The sequence below is a fragment of the Tiliqua scincoides genome, chromosome 2, assembly GCF_035046505.1.
Source record: "Tiliqua scincoides isolate rTilSci1 chromosome 2, rTilSci1.hap2, whole genome shotgun sequence".
NCBI classification, from domain to species: Eukaryota; Metazoa; Chordata; class Lepidosauria; order Squamata; family Scincidae; genus Tiliqua; species Tiliqua scincoides.
Window position 1 is genome coordinate 239,648,470 of NC_089822.1, and position 25,262 is coordinate 239,673,731.

Here is a 25,262-nt window from a genome sequence, read left to right on the forward strand (position 1 = left end):
CCCTTCCCAGGGATGGTCCAGCCATGAAGTCAGCTAAAGACCTTGCTTCGGGCAGTGGTCTTGGGGAGATGGCAAGCTGGTGGGTTCACCAGCTTTCCTGGAGTGGGGACAAAATGCTAAGTTTCTTCAGTCGCCTGGCCGCTGGTATAAAGCAGTCCCTCCTCCTTGCCTTCAGAGCCAGTCATGGCTGTGAAAGCTTTTGCAGCCATGACTGGCTCTGGAGACACCTGGCTCTGAAGACACCTAAAGAAACTTAGCATTTTGCCCCCCCCCCCTCCAGGAATACCAGTGGGTGGGCTGACTGGTGCATTTGGCTGCTCCATGAAAGAAGGACAGAGAAGAGTTATCTCTTTCTCCTTCTCTATCTCTGCTGCCACTTCTTGCAAAGGATACAGAGGAGAGAATGGTGGGAGTGGAGAAGTTTTGTTTGTAGGATTCTGCTTACTGAGCCACTTTACAAAAAGCAACACTGGACTGGAGCATGAGGACAAATAGGGTGTGTGCAGATGTGTGTGCATGCTGGCACACATTGCTGGTGGAGAGAGTGTGCATGTGCTGATGCGTTGGGGGTTGCATGGCAGACTTTGGGGGTGAGTTCAGATGGCAGATTAACATGGATTGCCCCTGATCTTCCCCATTGTCAGCCACCCCCAAACTTCTGTTCCATTCAGTTCCACTGAGAGCTGCTATAGAACTGTGACTAAGGCCCAAATTTTAACCAACTTTCCAGCACTGACATAGCTGTGCCAGTGGGGCATGGGCTACATCCTGGAGTCAGGTGCTAGTCATGGAGGTCTCCTCTTCCCTTATCTCAGAGCTGCATTGCCCTTACCTCAGTGTTCAAAAGTTGGTGCTCAAAAGTTAGGATTGCACCCTAAGAGACAGAACTATAAATCAGGACTTCCCTGGTTCAGCACTTTGCTATCAACTCACTAGGTAGCAGTGGCATCACTAGGATTCACATCACCTGGTGCGGAAGGCCTGAGCGTCACCCCATGCAGTGGGCAGGGCAACACCCCAGGTGGTGGGCATGGTGATGTACCATTGCCCCGCCCCACTGGTTTTTTGGCTATACCTTTTGTTAGAACACAGATATTTCAATGTGGTTTGTTTTATTGCATTCTGCATGAAATTACGCATTGATTGATATATAACATGATGGGATTATTCCTACAAAGTCCAATTTTAGTGATTTGGAAAACTTGTAGAGTCTCTCTCTCTCTCTCTCTCTCTCTCTCACACACACACACACACACACACACACACACACACCTCTGTCAATTTACTAACACCTTATTGCAGCAATTCTCAAACTTCTAGCACTGGGACCCACTTTTTAGAATGACAATCTGTCCAGGACCCACTGGAAGTGATGTCATGGCCAGAAGTTACATCATCAAGCAAATTAAAATAAACAATTATAATAATTAAATTAAAATAAAAGAAATAATTAAATAGGAGGGAGCCAGTCCTGTTCCACCAAGTGAATCTACTCTGAAGTAAGTCTTATTGTGGTCAATGGGGCTTACTCTGTAGTCTGCCTGCAATAACACCCCCCCCCCCCAAAAAAAAGAACAGTGAGATTTCCAGCCTTCCCCAGTGCCCAGTTTGAAGCTCTTCTATTTCAAGCATATCAAGATAAAGACCCACCTGGCTTTGCAAGTGCAAAATAGAAAACTTTCCCCTTACCAGTTCAAGCCTCTTTTTTTGTCCTTTTTAGTGGGGCGGGGAGGCTGCCTTCTGGGGCATTTGTTGCACTCCAGCTCCATTGGATCAGAACCATTCTAGTGTCCTCATATTCCCCTTTGCCTGGCCTGACCACAAGCCAAGGCACGTCTGCCTACTCGCGAGTAAATGTGACTGAGAGGCTGCTTTGCTTTCCATAAGGCTCCATAGACTCACAGCTGGGAGGGAGGGAGGGACCTCCTTCTTGGGTTTTTTGGGGGGCTGCATTCATTGGATCAGGACCATTCTGATGTTGTTGGAGTCCTCACTGCCTGCCCTTTCCGACAGACTATGGCAAGTTACCTACTCGTGAGTAAACGCCGCCACGTGGGTTCATTTCAGGCTCAATAGACTCGCAGCTGGGAGTGGGGAACCTCCTTCTTGGGTGTTTTTTGGGGGCTGCGTTCATTGGATCAGAACCATTCTGGTGTTGTTGGGTTCTTCTCAGCCTGCCCTTTCCTAAGGACTATGGCAAGTATGCCTACTCACAAGTAAATGCGCGATATGGCTCACTTTCACTTTCCATAGGGATCCATGCTTTTTTTCTTTCTGGTTTTTTGGCCATAACGTTTGAACAAAAGGAGCAATTTCATTGTGATTTTTTGCATTGCATTCTGCTGGACATTCCGCATCCAACGGTGTATGGCATGATGGGGTAGCTCCTAAAGCTGCAATGTTAGCGCATCACCCCCCGGGCGCGTCATCCCCCGGCGCATCACCCGGTGCGGCCCGCACCCCTCTAGTGACGCCACTGCTAAGTAGCAGCCATAGTCAAGCCATTCCATTAGATCTAATAGGAGGTTCATAATACTTCCTATACAATGTTTTTAGGACAACATTGAGACAATACATGGAAGGACTTTGAACATCCAGGAAGCACTATATAAATGTTATTTTTCAATGGAACCTATCTGATAAATCTGTCACTTATACTCCTCTGACAATGTTTGAAATGGGAAACCACATAGTAGATGGGGTGATTGCTTTCCTATGGACCAGGCACACTGGCATGGGAATTAAACACATCATCAATTCATCCAATCCAAGCATGATAAGAACCAGACCTTAGTCATTGCAGTCTTCTGTAGCAAACAGTTACTAATGTATCTAAACTTAAGCATCTGTAGTAAGCAACAGAACTGCTCAGCAGAGGATCTCACTTAAAGTTATATATTTCTGCCTCCGCGTATAAATCACCTGTAACTAGGTTTATGGCAGTCATATCGTTCAGATGCAGTAATTGATATGATTATCATTCTAGAAGCCTTAACTACATTGGAAAGAACTGGTAAATTAAGTAAATTTGACGTTAAAAGCCAAAGGTCATGCTGTGAATTAAGAGATAGATTTCCTATTGCAAGAAGAGCACCGAATGCAGCGCAAGATTGAACTCTAGTGGTTACACTTTGACACTGCATACAGCTTTGGTCAACTTCCCCCAAAAGACAAAGGATGCTTTAAAATCAAGTCCGGCACAGGAAGAAATCAGTCTACATCAAAATACACTCAGGAGGTAGGAATGGGGAAGGAAAAGCGTGTATTAAAATGCGGAAGGGGGAGCCTGCACAATACAAGCTACAATATAACAGGGAATATTTGCAGCCCTAGGCAATACTTTCTCAGACAGAATCAAAGGAGCATTGTGGTTTTTATTTCATTCAGGCTTTGCTTTGTAGCTCCCATGCATAGAAAAGTATTTTCCTCCATGCATGCATGCTGCATTAAAAATATTTTTGTATTCCTAAAAATCGTGACCCAGTCTGCAGATTTTGAATGCAACAGAAATCCACGCATACTCAGTGCAGAGCTAGACATTTCCTCCAATGGCATCACCCAGTGTGGGAGGCCAGCGTGTCACCTCCATGATGGACCTCCTCTCATGCAGTGGGTAGGGCAATACCATAGGCAATGGGCATGTTAGTTGGCAACCTTCAGTCTCGAGAGACTATGGTATCGCGCTCTGAAAGGTGGTTCTGGAACAGCGTCTAGTGTGGCTGAAAAGGCCAATCCAGGAGTGACAATCCCTTCCACAATGGGAGCAAGTGCAGTCTGTCCCTGGTCTGTCTCCCTGGCTAAGGGCCTTCCTTCTTTGCCTCTTAGCCTCAGACTGTTGGCCAAGTGTCTCTTCAAACTGGGAAAGGCCATGCTGCACAGCCTGCCTCCAAGTGGTCTTCTTGCCATGCAATGGGCATGGTGATGCACCATCACCCAACCCACACTGGTTTTCTAGCTATAACCTTTGATAGAATAGAGATATCTCGACGCAGTTTGCTTCATTGCATTCTGCATGAAATTACGCATCAAATGATTTATAGCATGATTGCACTATTCGAAAATACCAAGATTTAAAAAAAATTGGCCAATAGTGGTGTCTCACACACACACACCCCCTTGTGTGATCTCCTCTTTACCCTTGCCAAACCGATGAACAGTTGCGTGCCTACCATAGGGTGAGATGGCCCCTAGGACCCTGTGGAAGCCTCTCTGAGGCTTCCGATGGGGACGGAAACTGCGCTTCCAGTTTGCCGGAAGCACGGTTTATAGCACCGGGGAACCTCACAGCAGTTTCTCCAGTGCCGGCTATGGTTGCGCAAGGCTCCATGAGCCTCTGGTGAGTGGGGGGGGGTGGATACCTGCACGGGGGGTAGCGATAGCCCACGGGGGGCCATCATGGAGCTTTGCCCCAGGCGCGGGGCTGCAGCGGTCCACAGCTGCCAATGAAGGCTGTTATCAGCTGTGAAAAGAGGAAGAGGATATCTGGACTATGACTGCATCTTGTGCTTGGTTCTCCACTGAGAGCAGTGGGACATAAGCTGCAAGTGGGAAAGCTCTGCACGCTTTCCTGGAATTGAGCCCCACTAAACTCAGTGGGACTTTCTTCTGAGTAGGCATTACACAGGGTTACATGGTTGCTCCAAGAATGCATGCACCAGTTTGGGCTGTAAATCCTAAACCTGCTTTCCTTTTGCCTCTCCCAGGTGATTGGCCCTTTGAGAGCTGACAGCAGTAATCATATGGTTGATTGTTCACCAGTGTGCAGGAGAGAGTACTGGATTCAGATGCCGCCTGCCCTTCACAGCCATGTTTTGATCAGGGAGACAGAGGGACAGATCTGTGTCACAGGGCATGCTTTTAAATACACATTAATATGTGCACATGAGAGAAAGCTATCTGGTGTGCTGGGACCCTGCATAGTGACCAATGGCACTCAGTGATTCAGCTGGGAAGCTGAGGGAGGTAAGGGTGAAAGGTACAACACCAACATTTTATTGTGGAGATAATTTAACAAGAAGAGGGAAGGAGAACCAAAATAAAGCAATTCAAACGTTCTTTGCGATTCTGACAGCTAGGTCCTAAACATCAACAGTGATATACTGAGCTAAGAAAAGGAGAGGGAGAAGGAAATTCTGCACTATTCTGAGGATGGATGGGGAAAAAAATGCCAGAAGTAGATGTCCACTTATGGTCACTTTCATCCATTTGAACAAATATATTTGCCAGTTTCTCCCTCCCCACCCCCAAGAAGGTCATAATATACATCAACAGCAGGCCCTCTCCACTCTTCCTGATTTTGCTAGAGAGCCTTTTCTATTGTGTTCGGGATTATCCTTTGCCTTTTGGGACAGCAGAAGCTATGTGCGAAGGTTCTGCTGAGACAGGAACATTTTCTCTTTCTCCTTATGTATTCATTATTTTGCTTCTACAGGACAAATGCTGCCTTTACAGTGTGCTGCCCAGGTACCCTTTCAGGATGACATATTGGCCAATCCTTTTGGAGGATTACACCAGCAGAATGCACATTCCACTTGTGTAAATTCCTTTACAGCTGTCGCAAATGCGATTAGGCTAGTGTGCGTGGGCTGGCTGCCACCGCAATTGGCAAGCAGCCAGTTCCATGCGCTGATGGACACTAGATGTCTGCCAGAGATGGTGAGCCGGCGCAGGGGGTTGGAGGGAAGCTGGGAGAGGGTTGAATGGGGCATGGGGCAGGGGTGGGTGGGCAGAACTGGAAGGTGATGGGGCAGGGAGGAAGTCAGAGAAGAAAACGAGGTCAGGGTGAAATCCCAAGCCCTTCCTGGGCCCGATCTGCCTTCATGGAGCAACACAGACTTGCGCCAGAGTATGAGCTGAAAATCTCCTTGGGATGGACTGGAAACTGCACTGAGGTTTAAGTAGGATTTGGCTCATAGTATTAAAACTGTGAACTATATTAGAGTAAGACAGATTTTATACATGACACTTTGTGCCTCTCTCACACTGTTTGTGTGCATTTGTGAAAAACAAAAATACTTTACAGTTTTAAATGGACTTGTGTCACCTTTTTAAATTGATGCCATGTAAGAAGACGGATTTCTAATTACATTTTACCCTTCCCGTTTCCTTTTTTTTTTTTTTAACCTGCCAACAGGTGAATTCTATCTGAAGCACACTTGTCCTTCAAACTCCATTTTTTTCCACAGAGTTGTATGCATTTGGGAACTGAATTTTTACATTCTGCTTTCTGTAATAAAACAAAATTGTCATTTTTAATAAACATGGCTCCTTTACTCATTTTCTCCACTCTTTTCATGATTTCATTATTTGAAATCTTGTTGTTGCCTTCAGTTTCCCCCCACTGAAACTAACCAAGTCAGATCCTTGTCAATTTCACTAATTATGATTTCCCTCAACTTTCACAGTTTTGTTACTGGGGGAATTGACAGGCCTTGGGAAAAGACTTCACAATTTCACTTGCTTCCAAAGTGTGTGCATATACACACTGACGAACATCTTAACTTAAATGTTCTGAACAAAATGGATGAGGCATTGATGAAATTGGGATGTCTGGTTTAGCCACATGAGGTTGAAATTGACAGAAATGTTCCTTAGCCTTGTTCCTCTCCTTTCCCTAGAGGGGAAAGTGAAATGTGAAGACATTAAGGGCAGCTGAACAGATTGCTGAGGGAGGTTGTGGATTCTGCCTCACTGGTGACCTTCATGGAGAGGCTTGATAGGCACCTGCTGGAGATGCTGTAGGAGGATTTTCTTCTACAGGAAGGGGTTGGACGAGATGACCTTGTGGTGTACTTCCGACTTTATGATTCTAAGAAAATGATGGTGAATTGAGTGGGCAAGGAACGCAGAAGGAGACGGCTGTGCATTATCAGACTATCATCAACCATATCGTGATGGGAAGTTCTGGAGTGTCTTCTTTGTGGACTAGCCAACGGTAGTTGGTGATATTTAAAGTGGGATAAGCATAACTGGTAAATAGGTACAAGCCATGATGTGTATGCGCAACCTCCTGATTTTAGAAATGCGTTATGTCAGAATGCTAGATGCAAGGGAGGGCACCAGGATGCAGGTCTCTTGTTATCTGGTGTGCTCCCTGGGGCATTTGGTGGGCCGCTGTGAGATACAGGAAGCTGGACTAGATGGGCCTATGGCCCGATCCAGTGGGGCTGTTCTTATGTTATAATGTACACTAGCTACATGGAGTGCTTCTAAAGTGAGTTTTAAAGCATTGAAAATACATATGTGATTTTAAGCGAAGAAATTTCAGCAGTCAGGAGTTATCCCAGGGCCTTAGAGGCCTGACACAGGAGATTTGTAACTGGATCCTGGGGAGGAGGGGGGCTGCGAACAGTGCTTTTGACTGGAGAAGTGGTGCAGGGTGAGGCAGTGATTAACCCTTTTCCTTACACTAATTTCCCAGTCAAATCCTCCCTTCCCCCAGAGGTGTCACTAGCTTCACTGTAAAAAATACAGATGCCAGAATTGTACCTGGATTTCCCCCTAGGAGGTTAATAGCTACGGGGGGGGGGGGGGAGAGAGAGAGAGAGAGAGAGAGAGAGAGAGAGAGAAGGTATGTACAATTTAGATTAGGGGGAAAAAATGCATAGGAAAAAATATTTTTAAAAAATTCCCAGAGCTGCTTCTCTGATGCAGATAGGAGTCCCTTCCCATATGTACACCTGCTTCAAAGTCAAGAACATTGGGAGAACCAGTAATAACAGATCTCACACATGACAGAGGCAACCTAATCGGAAGCATTTAAGACAAATGTCCTGTGTCCTATGTCCTGTCTTGGCTTTCTTTTGTGTTCTATCCCGAGAAGACACCAAGTTCTCACATTTGCTACTGCCTATCATTTTGTGGCTACAAGGTCGAAGGCAGACTGCAGTCATCTTTGTCATGAAGATGTTCAATTTCCATCAGACAACAAAACTCCTGAGGCCTATTTCTGCTGCTCCTTAGAATTCTGCAGGCAAAATGTACCTCATTTAACATTTAGCAGATTTGTACAGGCACCTAGAGATGGAGTCTGATCTCATCCATAGTAAGCTATAGCTCAGGGCCAGACTTGACAGTACTTTAATAATGTGTTTAAATCTGGTGCTAGGGATTCCTGATGTCTTTTTTTGTTTACAAAAAGCAACCGGGGAGAGGGGCTGATGATCCAGGTTAAGACCATAGCATGGAGAGGATTCCCACTGCACCATTTCCCTGATGAAACTCATCCCACTGAGTCCTGCAGTTTGCCCCAAAGCTGCTATTTGACCTCCTTTTCTGACAGTTATATCGTTTGCAGGTGTCTACATTTCAGGACTAGGAAAAACCATCTAAATTTGCCCACCAAAATAAATGATAATACCCTAGGTGGACAAACCCTGTTTGTGGCCCTTGGGGATTCCCCATCCGGCCCACAGTGAGGCCCCAGTCTCCAATGAGCCTCTGGCCCTTGAAGACTGTTGGAGTCCGGGCTGGCCCGCGACTGCTGGTCTCGACTGCCAGACGCGAACTGCGAGTTGAGTTAGAGCAAGGCCTTTTATAGTCTTCATGTGATTTCTGCTTTTCCCTGGGCATTATTTTAAGACACCCCATTGCCTCTGAACAACTTATGTCTCCATGTGTTTCTGGCTTAGTCTGAATGTTTTCACTGTGCAAGAGGTATGTCGCAAACAGTTCACAGTTATGTGATTCTACATGCCTATATTTTAGTTCTCATCTTCTCATAATACATAAATAAGCCCAGTAAAATTCATTCATTCTTATAAGTTCTAATGCCTGTAATGGATTCATTTATGTACATTTATTCAAATTTGAAATGTAAATTAATTTTTTTTTCCAGCCCCCGACAGTGTGAGAAAGATGATATGGCCCTCATGCCAAAATGTTTGCCAACCACTGCCCTAGAAAGACATTTATCTATACACAGATGTATAGTACAAGCATTTCTCTGCAATCCTATATGCACTTATCAAGGAGTAAGCCCCAAAGGGTCTCAGAGGGTTTAAATACTATCAGGCCACATGCCTACTGTTAATTGTGTGGCTACAATCAATTAAAACATACCCATTTAACTCTCAAATCATATTTTGCATCTCATTCCCAGGTGTCTAGCCTTGAAGCATTGAAGCAGTGCTTTCCAAGATGAGATAGGCAGGGACAGGAAGAAGACTCAACAAACTATGTGGACAGCTGCCCAGTCCTTTGCCTGGGAAAACTAACAAGGCTTAAAAAATGTCCCCCAGTTAAGGGATAAAAATAATTTCCCTTTGCTTGTTATGTAGTGATGGTTTTTAGGTGTCAGGTAAAACACTGGCTATTCACTGCAACATCTGAACATGACCGGAGCATCTGGAAAGTGTTCTGAGGGCTGAAGACTGTCACTTCCTGTTTTCAGGCAAAAACCAGTAGTGACAATTTTTGACTTTTGGTTCTGAGGATTCTGGTCAGGGCTTGTGTTGAGTCAGATTTGCAGATGAAAAATCCATGGATGATCAGTCACCACCTTATAACATGATTTGCCTTTGTTGAAAAATACTAGATATTACTTATGTTCAAATTCTGTCATAGGTCTCATTGGAGACCTTTTGGCAGGACCTCAAGACTTTTTAATTTAAGAAGGCTTTTAACTATTGTCACAATGGGCTGGGCACTTTTAATGAATGTTATTTTAATTGTTTTGGTGATCCATTGGGTTACCCTGCACATACCCGATCTCGTCTGATCTCGGAAGCTAAGCAAGGTCAGGCCTGGTTAGTACTTGGATGGGAGACCGCCTGGGAATACTGGGTGCTGTAGGCTTATACCATAGTCTTTCGAGACTGAAGGTTGCCAACCATGGGGTTTGGCAACCCTTATCGTATGTTTTAGTATTCTTTTAATCTTTTATTTTGTTTTGTGCTTTTATGTTGTAAGCCACCTTGGGTGCCCCTAATGTGTGGGAGAAAGACAGGATATAAATTCTTTAAATAAAATAAACAAATTGATATTGTTTACCTTATACACTGACAGGTTGACTGAGTTTGTTTAAAAAAATGGTAATTTTGTTATATTTTTAGTTTTGATTGCTTGTTTCATTGTATTTTAAATATGTTGTCAACTACCTTAAGAACCCTGGCTAGAAAAGAGCATATCAAAATTTTAAATAATAATAATAAATAAATAATAAAACTTTATTTTTATCCCGCCCTTCTCCCTAACGGGACCCTAAATATATAAATAAAAGTTTCAGGGACATACAAAGGGAGGCATTTCACTTGTCAAAGGTTGTATTGATGAATGAAAGAGGAAGTTCTTTCAGTATTATGAATATTTCAGAACGCCTTGGGATGGCCACCTCACCTAATGCTTTATATGATATCTAAAAATGTGTACACACCACTGAGAACAATGCCTTCAACCCAGTGCCACTGGCAGGAGGATGGGAGCTCACACTGGAATTAATTTATTATCCCAAGTCATTAAGTGGAAAATATATCATCTTTATGAGCTTCTTGAGTGAGTTGCAAAGACCCATTCATCTTAAGTGTATCAACTTGTGAGCTGCATTGTCAGATAGAATAATGACAGGCATTACAGAGAACACAACCTGTCGAGAAGGACTGCATGTGCCCATAAGTCAACCTGCATAAATATATACATCCTTACTTTTGCTAGGATAAAATGCTAAGCGAGTGACACAAAACTCTCACTCTTTCTCGCTGTCAGAGAGCCAGAAAGAAATATGTGTGCATATAGAGTATTTGACAATGAGGCATGATGCAATTGTTAAAAAAAAAAAGGCAGCTGATGGTCTAAGGAGACATTATATATTTTTGTGGGAGGGCCATAATTATAAGTGACTAGGGGGCCCAATCCTGTCCAACTTTCCAATAGTGATGCAACCACAATGCAGCCCTGAGGTAAGGGAACAAATGTTATCTTACCTTGAGGAGGCCTCAGTGACTGCCCCCCCCCCCAAACATAGGATACAGTACATGCTCTGTTGGCATAGCTGCATCAGCACTAGAAAGTTGGATAGGATTGGGCCCAAAAGCAGCAGCCCAAGGCACTCTTACCTTTATGCCCACTGCTTATTTCCAAGTAAACATAAGACTGCACATTGCAAAAGTGCATCATTTTCCCTCCAATGCTCTGCTACTTGTGCATAACCCCCATTTGAACACAGTGTCACCCCCATTTACACAGTGTTCTGTGTAAATATGCTTAAGACAGGGCTGATGGTTGCATTTTTCATGGCCACAGCAACCTTTACACTGCACATGCCTGATTTTGTCTGATCTCGGAAGCTAAGCAGGGTCAGGCCTGGTTAGTACTTGGATGGGAGACCGCCTGGGAATCCCAGGTGCTGTAGGCTTATACCATAGTCTTTCAAGACTGAAGGTTGCCAACCATTGGCTACATGGTTGTGCGGTCTCTCTAAACCAGTGGGTCTCAAACTTTTTTGCACCCGAATTTTAGAATGACAATCTGTCTGGACCCACTGGAAGTGATGTAATGACTGGAAGTGACATCATCAAGCAGGAAAATTTTTAGCACCTCCGCATACAATAAAATCAAATTGATCAATTAACAGCCCAGTTCTATCTTGCACTGGAACAGGCAGGCTAGCGGGCCCACACTATATCCAGCGTCCCTGCACTGGCCCAGCTGACTCTTGAGGAGGCGCAATCATGCCTTACAACATGTTTGTGACCCTCCTGGGCCAGCACAAGGGAGTTGCGCCTGCCCAAGGGCACTTTAGGATTGCACCCTTAAACATTTACAATAAGTTTAAAAACTTATTTAAAATAAAGAAGAACCTTCCCAAGCCCTTGCTATTCTGTTTAAAAAAATTCCCCAAACATTCCAAGGGCTCCAATCCTATCCACACTTACCCGTGAATAAGCCCCATTGACTAGCATTGTTAAAAGCATATACATAGCAGCCTCTTAAAAGTACAGATCTGTAGCCATTTCCCCAAATGCAGTCCCATACCATGGTAGCATCCAGTCTAATACTTTAAAAGCAAAACACACACTGAAATGAATGGAGACCCACCTGAAATTGGCTCACAACCCACCTAGTGGGTTCCAACTCACAGTTTGAGAAATGCTACTCTAAACCATAGACCCAGTGCAAGGATGGAACATGGGGAGAGAAGTGTATGATCCGACTCTTGTTTTTAGTGAACAGGGTATGACTCAATGTAGCTCACATTACCAGCTGGATGTAGGGAGGCAGTTGCAGACTTGGGATGAAGGACATCCCAAATTGTCCATCCCCTTGTTCCCACCACCATCTGAAGAAGCCACAAGTCAGGCCTGTCATACCGCCAGCACTGTGATGCCATCAAAAAGAAGATGAATTCCACTTTGGATGCCCTATCTCAGTGGCAATTAATGTGATTGCTCTTCTATATTGCTGTATTAATGATGCTTTGTGGTGCTGAATATGTTTTACACATCATTATTCTTGCAGAGACCTGAGCATCATCTGAATGAAATGGCTCTCAATCTCCAATGTAAGTTGTAGAGTGCAGCCTGCTTTAAACCCTCCAGTGTGCTCTCTGCAGAAAAACAAAAATATTAATCTTTCTTTTACAGTAATAACCATCTTCTGAAAGCAGAACTCAGCAAGGTATAACTCATTTTATTGACCTGCACTGCATTATTAACACAGATGATGAGGAAACACGATATATGATTACTATTTATTAAAAGCCCCTTTTGGCTGGTAAGGTCATTTGACTTTGTCATTCATTAATGTGTTCCGTGTAAAGGAGAAAACCTTGAATGCTCAAATCGTGGGTGAGTATTTGCCAAGTGGAAAACTGCAAGAACAAACTGAGGCCTCCAAAAGAAAATGTGCAGCAAGATCCTATGCATGTTTACTAAGAAACAAAAACTCACTGTGCCCAATGGGCTTACTCTCTAGAAAAAGTGTTTGGGATGGCAGCCTAAGTTGCGAACATCTAAGGCAGCCATTTGTTTCTCTGTCGTAACCACGATCTGAAAGCCTTCTCTATGTTAAGAGCCCCAACAGTTCCCTTTCCATGATGGAGAATAAGCTGAGACTATTTTGCTCGCTTTTGGCTACAGTGTTGTGTTTAATGGAGTTTAATGTTCTAAAAACAGATTTGCAGGTCTAGGTCACATTCTGGAAATTGCACTGAATGGCAATTTGGCATGGTTCTGCTGAAACCAGAGTGAACTCAATGTCTATTATACTCATAAGTTAACATATCTATGATATTGCCCATTACAGAGAAGGGTGGGAGTGAGTTTCTGTCCAAGCTATTTTAACACATTTGTGCTTTCCAAATCACCTTTTTCTTTCTCTGTCTACCTTTTCTTTTATTCTCTACTCCAGCGATTCCCAATCTCACCAGTGCCACAATCCACCTTGTCCTGGTACTCCCAGTGGCAGGTGAAGGAAGGCCCCTAAGGCCTCTTCTGGGTTGCACAGGGCCACAGACGCACTCTATCAGCTTCTGTGGGCCTCAGAAGCCTCTAAAACTTCCAGTTTTCAGAAGCAAACAGTTGACGTGGAAGAGACCTCCAGGGCCTCCTAATGCTTCTGGAACAGCTCTGACTTGGAGCCATCCAGAGGCAAGGGCAGGTGGGAGAGCTACCTGACATGGGCTCATGACTCACAGGTGGGTCGCCACCCACATTTTGGGATCCACTCCATTGTTCTGTGAGGTCTCTCCCACCTGTACCCAGGAGAGGGCGCTGCACTTCCCCCTAAATACCGAGTTAGGATTTGTCTCACCTTCTATCCCATACCTCATTTCAGTGCTCTAGGTCAGGGGTTCTCAAGTTTCCCCCTGTTGAGACCCAACTGTTCTGTAGTGGAGAGTGCCACATTCCACCTCCTTCTCTGGCACCAGGTCTCTGCAAGCCTCAGAAGGCTTCCTCAGGCCTCTGGAAGTAAACTGGAAGTCACTTTCCAGCTGCTTCTTGAGGCCTGGCGCAGCCTCCAGTTGCATGCGGAGGGCTCCAATTTCCCCAACCAGACACAAAGTGGGTGGGAGGGCCCAACTCAAGACCCACCGGACATCGGTTTGCGACCCACTGCACAGTTTGAGAAATTCTGCTCTATCGTATGCACATAAATTACCAGAAAGTAATTCTCCCCCAACATCATTTCGTATAATTATAAAAGCAACTGCTTATGCCCACATCCGAAGAGAGTGACTCTTGCTTAATGACTTTTCTACATGCACTTCGGGGTTCTCCATTTTTATTTTTTGCCTTCATTGCTCCTTGTACTGCACCCGTGTTTACTACTGAAGGTTCCTCAAAATTTGAAATCAGCTTATTAGGCACTGCAGAGTGTAAGAGAACAAGCCTACTGCCCATGTGGAGTTCACCATGTGAAACTTTGTCACAAGTTTTACTCTGCCTTCACCTGTACTTTGCAGCAACTGTTACCCTGCACATGCCTGATCTCGTCTGATCTTGGAAGCTAAGCAGGGTCAGGCCTGGTTAGTACTTGGATGGGAGACCGCTTGGGAATACCGGGTGCTGTAGGCTTATACCATAGTCTTTCGAGACTGAAGGTTGCCAACCAACCACCTGTACTTTGAATACTCGTGTTGGAATGTTCCAGAAATACTCAGCTCCGATCTGCCAAAAAACTACTTTTGTTGACAGAAGAGTAAAAATTCATAGGTGTGCGCTTGTATCTGGTAGGTTGTTACTTTGCAGCAGGGGAAAAAAAGGTACACATTCAGAACCACAAGAATGCATACAGCTGCAAAGAGGCACCCCTGTTCGTTTAAAAACTAGAAACGATGGCTGCCTGCATGATCACAACAGGAGGCTTTTGGTTAAACATTCTGTTCTCTAAATATCAGCAGTCATCACAATCGTAGCTGGTGTTTGACTCAAAACTGTCCTAGTGTTGAAACACATGAATAAATAAAATTGCAGATCTGAAGATCAGCGCACTCGTTTTTCAATGGTCACTCCAGAACATTACAGCTGCCAGATTGTTTGAGGCCTGTTATCTCTGACATTTACCTAAATGACAGCTCTAACCAGTGACTGAGAAGATCTGCTTTCAGCTGGTGTAAAAAGTGAAGCCCTTTACAATAACACAAGATATTGTGTGGTCTGTGCTGTGTCAGATTAGGTCTGCAGTTCCGTCTGCCGAGTCCTGCTGAACATACTGGGACTTACTGTCAAGTAAACAGGCATATGTTCTTAGAGACACAGCACTTTCAGAATTAATCAACTAATAGCAAGCAATAGTGAAGCAATTCTCCCTCATTTCGGTTGCTCCTTATAAATGCGCATAGGATTACAGTTAAAAACCTTCAAGGAAGATGAACATTTCAAGCAAGAGTAACAAAAGTAACAATAAATTGAAAACCTGTCAGCAATACCCTTTTCCTGAGGACTCTTTCAGGGCACAGCACTGCGCAGTTTGCAGAAATGATCCTGTTCCTTTATTAGGTAGGGTTGCCAACTGACCAGAAAATAGCAGCCGGACCAGCTCTTGTGCCTTTGATGCAGGCTTAGTTTGAACACTATCTCCCGATCTCGTCTCATCTCAGAAGTTAAGCAGGGTCAGGCCTGGTTAGTACTTGGATGGGAGACCGCCTGGGAATACTGGGTGCTGAAGGCTTATACCATAGTCTTTTGAGACTGAAGGTTGCCAACCAATTAGCAGGTGAAGATTTTCACAGTATGAAGGTAACCACTATGAAGGAAAAGGTTCTTGTTGGCTCCTAAATCCTATGGATTTTGCATTGAATGCACTTTGCATCACAACAGGGGCCTTTTCTTTGAAAATGTGTCCATTTCAGGTAGTTCTGAAAATGAAGCAGGACGTATCTGTCACTGCAGACACATCTGGCATCTATTAAACTGTCAGTTTTGAGGTTGCCCTGGTAAATCGCTGCTGGATTTTTATCTTCTGCATGCAGCCATGCTTCTTCTCTCTCTAAAAACAATTCCTGCATTTTAAATGGGGTCCTTTCAATATTCACTAATGTTCCTTGCTTCAGTTTTGAGCCTGACTCCAGGGGCTGACTGCATGCCTTATGTAAATACATGGAAATGCAGGAACTCAGACAGCCCTTCTTCTTCTTGAATGGCTGATATGGTATCCATAACAAGAGGGAACCAGAAAAAGGGTGGCATGGTGGGCAGAAGCGGCAGAGGTGCAACTGGCATGGTGGTGCTGCCCCCCCCAGGCTCACAGGCTTTGCACCTGGGGCTTTTGCCCCCCTGGCCCCTCCCCCAGAACCGCCACTGGAACCCCAGAGACTCAGCACCTAGAGTTTTCAGTAGCATGACTCAACCCTTAATTGTGTGTGGCGGTAACAACAACACAGGCCTGTGAAACTGAGGGTCAGAAAAGCGTTTTTTTCAAAATGTACAGTGGTTTTAATCTGGGGCACTGATTCCAAAAATGGCATCAGTTTTGCCCTATCACATCTAGTTTCAGAGATACGGCATAGTAGTAGTAGTTGGCAACCTTCAGTCTCGAAAGACTATGGTACAAGCCTACAGCACCCAGTATTCCCAGGCAGTCTCCCATCCAAGTACTAACCAGGCCTGACCCTGCTTAGCTTCCAAGATCAGGCATGTACAGCCTCCTATGTGAATGGTTCAGAGAGCTTCCTTATGAGGAAGCCAGCCATGATGTAGGAGGGTGGTGTCAGGCCAAGTGTAGTGATAGGAAGGCCCTAACTTGATAAAAGGCCAGTTCAGACAAAACCTCCAAACTGGCCCATTCGCACATAATGCAAGACGTGAATAAGCTTGCCCCCCCGCATGCCTTTTCAGCTGCAATAATCTTGAGAGGAGGGAGCTCATCCAAACCGCTCCCCACCAGGATTATCATAAATGGAAGGGGAGGGGAGTGGGACATGCCAGTTTACTTTCCACATCACATGTGGACAGAGCTGGTTCGGAAGTATTGTCCAAAGAGCTCCAAAGATTTGCAATAGCGTAGAAGCAAGTACTAAATAGAATTTGCCATGTGCCCGTTTTGAATTCTGCTTGTTATTTTTTCTAGCCCTTTGGACCAAACAGAGACCTGACATAGTATATAAAGGCAAAGCAGAACTTCATACTGTACTTCTTTAATGACTTGAAAAAACATAAAACAGCAATTTCCCATTCAGAGACATAGTACAGATGTAGGCCTCAGCTGTGCTCTCTGCCTCACTCTGTGTGTCTTTCTCTTCACTTTGCATAGGGATTGTTTCACAATCACAACTGGCCAGCATCTTTTTATGTGCATGTGGTATTTCCTTCCCCAGCTTCTCTGTGTCCAGCCTCTTCTTGCTTTATCCTTGCCTCTTTCGCAAGCATTTGGTAGTTGTAGTAATTCATGATTAACAGGAATGTTCCAGCTAAGACCATGACCGTACCAGATGCCATGAACATATATTTGTAGTCCCCAAACTTGTCAATAAGAGTTCCTGTTAATGGAGAAAAAGAAAATTTAGGAGCATACACGACAACTGCCACCAAGTAAACAAATCTTAGGAAATTCTAATGAGTGAAATTCTGTGTAAGCTTTCTTAGGAGGCCACATCATTGAATTCAATGGGACTTCCTTTAGAGTACCCATGCATAGAATTGCACTGTAAGTTAATTAATTGAATATTCAGTCAATTAAATCTACATTCAGATTAACACTGACACACAAAAAAGTTATCCTATCCAAAAGTTGACAAAGTAACCCAAAGTAATCTCTTTTAAGGACTGACAAAAGAAAGGGGGAAAAAAGATGCACATCTCTGTGGCAGACTCATAGATGTATCCATTTTGCAAGAATTGTCCGTGTTCCAAACTGTGGGCTTAAAAAAGGCAATAGCCAAGGACAGCCAAGTCTATGTAAAATGGTACCTTTACAAATGCATACTGCTTTATATTCCTTATCTGTCAGATCTGTACAATTACCTCTGAAAAAATTTTTTTATTCCCATTTCACAGATGGGAATAAGGCTGGCAGATGGTAGTTTCCATGCTCCAGCACAGCTCTCAAACTCAGGTCAGCAAAGTCTCAGTATTAAATGTTATACTCTGGACTCTGTAAAGTGAACATTCTTTTAATAAAGACAGTGGTTCCCACACTGTGCAGCATGGCACCTGAGGGCACTGCAGGGAACTCACAGGGGCACTGCAAGATAACCCCCAGCAGTCTCTTCGTCCCTGCTCTCCTGGGTGCCCCCATTCCGGAACACACAAGATCTCATGAGATGAGACATGCACAATCTCAGATGGCAGCTCCTGGGAGAGCCGGAAACAAGAGGCCACCAAGAAAGAAGGGCGCTATGACCACGGCAAGTTTGGCAACCACCAAATTAACATGCTGACAAAGTGTTCTTTGGCTCTCAAAAACTACTTCCTTCTTCTTGAGACAGAGTGCCTTCTTCAGGGATAAGCTATTGGAAGTTTGGCAATTAACGATCCCAATGTCTACTCCTGTGGACTAAGAAATTTTTCAATAGTGGGGAGCTGCTTCCCACTTTGGGTGGAGGACAAGATATTTCAGAGGCTCTGGTTGAAAAATGACACTGTTGCTTCTCAGAGCAACCAAGTCACATTCCGGGTTTTATGCAGCAATATTAATGAAACATCAACCAGAAGCTAATTGCAGCAATTCTCACTATCTGCTAATCAGGATGACCTGGAGGTCTGCTAAATACATTTCCCTGAACGTTTTAATAAGGAGAGTATTGGAAAATTCAACCATATAATAGTCTCACAGTTTCCCCCCTTTGAGGATAAGACAAAGCCATTTAAAAAAAACAACACCAGGAAGAACAATTTACTTAGTTCATTAATGCAAAACCCAGCAGTGGGTTATTAAATGCCAAAGAACCAATCAATTTCCTGCTTATTAAAACGGAGGAAAGAACACTGAAGAACTCATCATGCAAACTGTTACATAGCACATTCTGGCCTAGTGACCAATCTTTAGTAATTAGCTTAATCTGCTTCATAATACTGTATACTACTTGGAAAACAACTGCTTTATATTTAAAAAAAACAACACAACAACTTATTCTGAATGAAACCAAATATCTTCGCAAAAGGAAGCTAATGTGCAGATATTTCTCGTACACAAGAAGAACTGAACATAAGCTCTTGAAATAAGAAGGATCTGAATAATAAAATGTGAGCCTGTAGATTTGTAAATCCTATGGACTTCAGTATCGGAGTTCATTCAGAGTTATCTGATTATTCTCTTTGGTTTGGGATAAGCGGCAATATTATCCCATGAACAGCTGCATTTTAATGCCCATATGGTCCATCTCACAAATGCATTAAGCTGGAGTATTTGGTATAAAACTCTTTTAGTCCCACTGTAGTCAATACTACCTAACTCAGATCAACTCCAAGTGCAAACATTTAGCCATTCACCTCCTAGATTGCAATAATCCTGTTATTTCAGACACTTCTTCCTTTCAATAACTATGTAACAGCACAATCTTCTGTGGGTCTGCTTAATACCAGGTAAGTGTTGTAGGATTGTATCCTGACAGCCCACTCCTAACCAACTTTCCAGTACTGATGCATCCATATCAGTATGGATGAATCCTCACTGATGTATCCATACCAGTAGGGCAGTGGTATTCAAACTGGGGCGTCGTGACGCTCCAGCCTGTGGGTCCTGGCCTCTCCCCCCTTAAGGGGTGGGGCAGCCAGGAGACAGGGGGAAGGCAGCGGCGCAATCGGCAGGATCCGCAGGATCGCGCTGCTCAGGGGGGCTGCAGGCACTTGGGTGCACTTGCCCAAGCCTCCTGCAGCCTCCTGGGGGTGCGGGGAGCCCTGCACAACCTTCGGCAGAGCTCCCCAGATCAGGAAAAGTGAAAGCGGAGCGATCGTGCCCCGCTCCGCAAAACCGGAAGCGGAGCACGATCGCTCCGCTTTCCCTTCTGATGGGGCTGCAGGGACTGGGGTCCTTGCAATCGCCCCACTCTCCCTTTCCCTGACCTGGAAAGCGCTCGGACAGGGCTCCCCGCACACAGGGACGGCGGCTGTGGGGACTGGAGGGTGCACCCCAATCCTTGCAGCCCCCTGAGCGATGTGATCCTGGGGATCGCGTCGCTGCCTTCCCCCTGCCCCTGCTGCCTTGCCCCCGCAAAAGCTTACTGCGGGTTTCAAACTCCCGGAGAGTTTGAAAACCGCAGCAGTAGGTTGTTTGCTGCATTCTGTGGTGGGTGGTCTGTCATGGAGGCCTCCTGAAGGTAAGGGGATATTTGTTCCCTTGCCTTGGGGCTGCATTGCAGCTGCATTGGCACTGGAAAGTTAGGATTGGGGTGTTAGTGAAATCATCCCAAACTAAAGCAAGGCTCAAAAAGATGTCATCCTTTTAAGAGCATTAGTATACCCCAGTGGTCACCAAACTCAAGCCTGCTGCAGTCCCTGTTCGGACTACATGTTCCACCTCCCCTTGGCTCATCTTTTGGGAAGATCTGGGTACTGGAACACTCTGGGCAGTCACGTTTGTTGCCTGGCATTCCAGAAGGTTGTGCAACAGGACATCCGGGCAGACACTGACTGCCCAGAGTGTCCTGGTGCCCAGATCTATTCAAAAGACGAGCTGCACGGAGGCGGAATGGTAAGCAATGCTCATGGAGCAGAAGGCTACCCCCAAACCCTGGATCCAGCCCCTGGGCTGGGGTTTGAAGGAGCCTGGTATATAGTTCTCAAACCATACTAACCATACTATAGTTCCCAAACATTTGCTAAGCAGGGCAACCACCTCCAATTTGCCTTTTTAAGGACTCATGTCCTGGTCACATCTACAGGTTGAGTCTCTTTATTCATGAGGGTTCGGCTCCCAGAACTCTGGATGGCAAAAATCAAACTAAAGCAAATCAGTTTAAAAAACAAAGTCCCTTTGCTCCGGGATTGAAAAACAGCCTTGCTGACCTTTGTGATGTTAAGACAGAATCATTAGGCAGAAAAACCATCAATCAGTCTCTCTCCAGGCAAGCCAGCCAGCGACCCCTCCCTTCACCCAGAGCAAAGTGATCTTTCTTTCATGGGGGAGGGAGGGGTCGTTTTGCCTTGGAGAGAGAATCAGCTGGCTACCATCTCTTGTATTAACAAGGCTATTGTTAAATGACTGTTTTCCTTTAATTTAAAGGACCCTTCTCATCAAGTTGAGATAGAAAAATCTGTGGATAATTAGGTTATACCTGCAATCCCTTGCATGACTCTCTCTACAATAGCAAGAAAAGCAGTTTTTACAACAGTGATTTTAAATGGATGCATTTTTCCCCTTCTCCAGGGATCAGAACATTCCTTCTTATTTGCAGTGGCCATGTTGAGTCAAATCCATTTATTAAAAAATCCATGTATAACAAGGTTGCACCTGTATTTGCCTCTCAGTTCAATCAGGCCTTTTCCCTCCAGATCTTGACCCATTAAAACTCATCTTGACCCATTAAAACTGACTACAAAAGCTACTAACTACTAAACTATTACGAAAGCTACTGACTACTAAAACTGACCCATTCTCATCTCATTTTCTCCGAAGGGAGTTAAAAGAGCAGTGCCTGAAACTTGCTTAAGTATGGTTGGTTGGCAACCTTCAGTCTCGAAAGACTATGGTATAAGCCTACAGCACCCGGTATTCCCAGGCGGTCTCCCATCCAAGTACTAACCAGGCCTGACCCTGCTTAGCTTCCGAGATCAGACGAGATCGGGCATGTGCAGGATAACAGTTGCTGCCATGCACTCCCATTTAGGAGAAAAATTACTCCTACCATTAATCAATATGCTACAGTTAAAATGCCAACCGACACCACCCAAGTTGACAGGACCAACAGAAGCAGAACCAGTACCCACAAGGCTTTAGCATATGCCCCATAGGATCCAACCACCTTGTTGGGATCACACATTCTCCAGGAATATGGGCCGCAGAGGGCAACTACAGGACCCAACAAATATTAAAGGAATGACATCTCAAAGTTGCTTGCACTCTCATCAGAACCTGTGAATGGTGACGAGGGCTTTTATTCTGAAAGTTAAATGAATGCTGCATCTCATTTTCTAGTTCAAAAGTTCTTTCATATTGACACAGCTCCTGCAGAGCAGTCTTGTCAAGAGCAAATTTTGCTATCAGAGGGGTTTTTTGTTGTTTGAAGATAATGAGCTTTTGATTGAGCAGTTACATCTTTGAAGAACAAAAAACAGGGACTGTACAACAAAAACATGGCTTGATTCCAGTATTTTCAAAAGCCCCCACCCAAAAAAAAGTTTTCATATTTGTTTAGTTTACTAAAGGGAGCCTATGTAGTTTCCCACATAACTATTGGACTATCATTCTGCTCTGTATGGGGTCACACGCCCTCTGAAAGAGCAGGTCCATAGCTTGGGGGTGCTCCTGGATTCCAGGTGGCTGCTGTGGCTAGGGGCGCCTTGCTCAACTTCGGCTGATTCGCCAGCTGTGACCTTACCTGGGTTGCTCAAACCTGGCCATGGTAACCCAGGTCCTAGTGACATCCAGATTAGATTACTGCAATGGCCTCTACATGCGGCTTCCTCTGAAAACAGTCTGGAAACTGCAATTAGTGCAGAACCCGACTGCCCGTAGGGTTGCTGGGACTTGTTCGTTCAAATCTGTCAGGCTGTAACTTTGGCTACTACACTGACTGCTGGATCATTTCTGGGTTCAATTCAAAATGCTAGTTTAGACTTTTAAAGCCCTTAATGGCTCAGGTCCAGGGTATCTGAGGAACTGCCTCCTTCTATATAATCCTACTCATCCTCTCAGATCATCAGAGGGGGCCCTTCCAACTGTGCCATCACCAACAGAGGTGAGGGGGTTGGTGGCAAGAAATAGGGCCTTCTTGGTGGTGGCACCCTACCTGTGGAATTCTCTCCCCCTAAAATTGAGAACAGTTCCCTCTTTTGAGTTCTTTCAGCAGGATCTTAAGACTTTTTTATTTATGGAAGCCTCTGAATGCTGATGCCAGGGGGCTAGTTTTTTTTATGAAACAATTTTAATCATGATTCATCTATTGAGTTTTATTGTTTTAATGGTTTTTATTGTATTATATTAATATTTTAGTATTGTTTTATTTGTAAGCTTTAATTGGGATCTGCTGCGATACAAGGACATCTGCAAGGGGGATCTGAAGGCCTTAGGAGTGGACCTCAACAGGTGAGAAACCCTGGCCTCTGAGCTGCCCGCTTGGAGGCAGGCTGTGCAGCATGGCCTTTCCCAGTTTGAAGAGACACTTGGCCAACAGGCTGAGGCAAAGAGGCAAAGAAGGAAGGCCCATAGCCAGGGAGACAGACCAGGGACAGACTGCACTTGCTCCCAGTGTGGAAGGGATTGTCACTCCCGAATTGGCCTTTTCAGCCACACTAGACGCTGTTCCAGAACCACCATTCAGAGCGCGATACCATAGTCTTTCGAGACTGAAGGTTGCCTACATCCATCCAATTGGAATCATATTCCTAAGTGCATACTAAAAGCAAGCAAATGAATATACAGGACTTCCTGCACTATCCGAGGGGATTCCATTCCAGGAAACCCACAGATAATGAAATCTGTGGATTTCGGGGTGCCTATAATTCTCTGGAGGTGAGGGGAGCTGTGCTCCCTTTGCCTCCAAAGGATGTTCCTTCCCAGGAAGGCCAGGAAGTTTCCTTCCCAGACCTCCAAAGGCCTAAAATCACTTTTGGTTTTTACAAAAAACTGGAAGTGCATTCTAAGGCCTCTTGCACATGGCCTCCTTGGCCCTCATAACACCCTCTGGAGGTGAGGGCAGTACAGCCATGTAGTAGATCAGATTTAGAAGAATAATTTGAAACGTGAATTAATTAGAAAAAGAAACTCTGATTTGATCTGGCACCTCTAGTTCAGCAAGACTCAAGGCCAAATCCTATCCGACTTTCTGGAGCTGATGCAGCCATGCCAATAGGCTGTGCACTGCATCCTGTAGTGGGGAGGACATTCACAGAGGTGTCCTCAAGATAAGGAAACACCCCTTACCTTAGGGCACAGCTGCATCAGTGCTGGAAAGTTGGATAGGATTGAGATCTTATTCTAATTCGCATGTGTGGAGCTTTCTTGACAGGTGCTTTGTGCTGATCTAGGAAGTATCATGTTTTGGCAGCCAATTTTAACTCTTTAGTAAAAGGTATTGACTAGAAAAATGCAAAAATCAGGGGATCAGTTTTCAAAGAGGGAAATCATTGGAAAGCAGTCTTAAGATCTAATACCCACATACAAGTTGGAAAGTCAATCTCCCACTACCAACGAGCAAAGTATAGATATCGTCTTACCCCCAATAGGCGGCCCAAGTAGCACAGTACAGCATTCCGCGATGGTGACCAGCCCTATAGCACTCGTGAATCTCTTGGCCCCAACGAGGGCCATGAGCGTTTCAAACAGCAATGCGCAAACCATCCCAAAGGCTATTCCAAAAAAGATGGAATACACCACGAGGCCTGAGTAGCTTTCTGCTAAGGGGCACAAGAGATGGCAGACACCATTAAAAATAATGGAGCCACTGAAAAAATATTGCAGCTTTCGCCTTACTGGTTTGGTGTTCGCGATGAGGCCCGTAGCAGGTCGGGCGATCATATCAACAATGGCCAGAAAAGAAAGGAGAGTTGCTGCTTTGTATTCTTCCATCTCCAGGTGCTTTGCATAAGGTGTCAAAAAGACAATAGGGGAAAAGAGTCCTAGAAACATAAGCACGTTCCCTATCAGATAGATAACAAAGCCCCTGTGCTTGAAAAGAGACAGATCGAGGAACTTGTTAAAGTTTTCACAACAATCTTTGTCATTCTTCCTTCCACCTCCAGGTGGCACCATTTCGACTGCACCTGCATCCGGCCATTCCTTAAGCGTCTCTTTAGCCTGTTTAATGGTTTGTCCCTTGGCAGGGCTGGCTCCTTCTCCAATGGGCCTGAAAAGTGCTCCGGCCACACAGCAGTTCAGCAAAATGGCCCCGAGGATCAGAAAGCTCCCCCTCGATCCAAAGTTGTCAAAAAGAAACTGGTTCAGGGGAGCAAGCGTCGAAAGCAGGACAGGGCTTCCCGCCATCGCAATGCCGTTGGCTGCTGGACGTCTTTTCAGAAAATACCTTCCAATGATGATCACAGAAGGTTGTAGGTTGAAGGCGAGGCCAAGTCCTGTAACAGAGAGAGCAAGTGAGAGACCAGTTTATTTATTTAATGCATTTAGCAGGTGTGCATCGCTTAACAGCAGTGATACATAAACCCATCATTATGCACATTTGTCATTGTCTGGCTAGTGCCCCAGAATGCCTTGAGGTTACTGACAGCAACTGT

General features: G+C 44.8%; 5 pseudogenes; 3 read left to right on the forward strand and 2 right to left on the reverse strand.

Moving 5' to 3' along the window:
* Nucleotides 1-25,262, reverse strand: part of LOC136638965 (monocarboxylate transporter 2-like) — a 194,990-nt pseudogene that overhangs the window by 144,897 nt on the left and 24,831 nt on the right.
* On the forward strand, nucleotides 9,681-9,795 carry LOC136642593 (5S ribosomal RNA; annotated as a pseudogene).
* On the forward strand, nucleotides 11,231-11,350 carry LOC136642942 (5S ribosomal RNA; annotated as a pseudogene).
* On the forward strand, nucleotides 14,391-14,510 carry LOC136643479 (5S ribosomal RNA; annotated as a pseudogene).
* Nucleotides 21,568-21,684, reverse strand: LOC136643120 (5S ribosomal RNA; annotated as a pseudogene).